Genomic DNA, 555 nt, shown 5'->3' on the forward strand with positions numbered 1-555 from the left:
CTCTCTTTTTATTTCTCTCATTTCTTCTTCTCACTTGGTCTCGAATCGCCAGTCAGCCTCACAATCCGGCGCTTCCTCGGCCAGTACGAATTACTCTCGAGGCCAAAGTTTTCCCTTTGATTTCCCTCGGTGCCATCTCGGTCTCGACCCCCCGCTCCCACCCCCCCTTCCCCTTTCCCCTCTTTCCCCCTCCCTCATCGCTGTCTTGGTCTTTTCTTCGATTTCTTCCTGCTCATCTCCCCCTCCCTTCATCATATCCATTTGAGACTTCTTCTTTTTTCCTGCTTCTCCCCCTCCCCTCTTTTCCCCTCCTTTATATTCTTCTTCTTTCTTCTCTTTCTCTTTTTATTTCTCCCACTTCTTTATATTCCGTCTCTTCTTCTTCTTCTTCCTGCTTTCCTCCCCGCCTTTTTCACCTTCCACTATCCTCCTCCTCTCCTATTACCGTCTTGGTTTCTCCTCCCCATTCTTCTCCCCTCCTTCTCCTCCCTCATCTTCCCTTCCCTCATTGCCTTCTCGGTCTCGACCTCCTCCTCTTTCTTTCTCCCTCACTCG

This window comes from Penaeus vannamei, chromosome 5 (genome assembly GCF_042767895.1).
Source record: "Penaeus vannamei isolate JL-2024 chromosome 5, ASM4276789v1, whole genome shotgun sequence".
Lineage (NCBI taxonomy): Eukaryota > Metazoa > Arthropoda > Malacostraca > Decapoda > Penaeidae > Penaeus > Penaeus vannamei.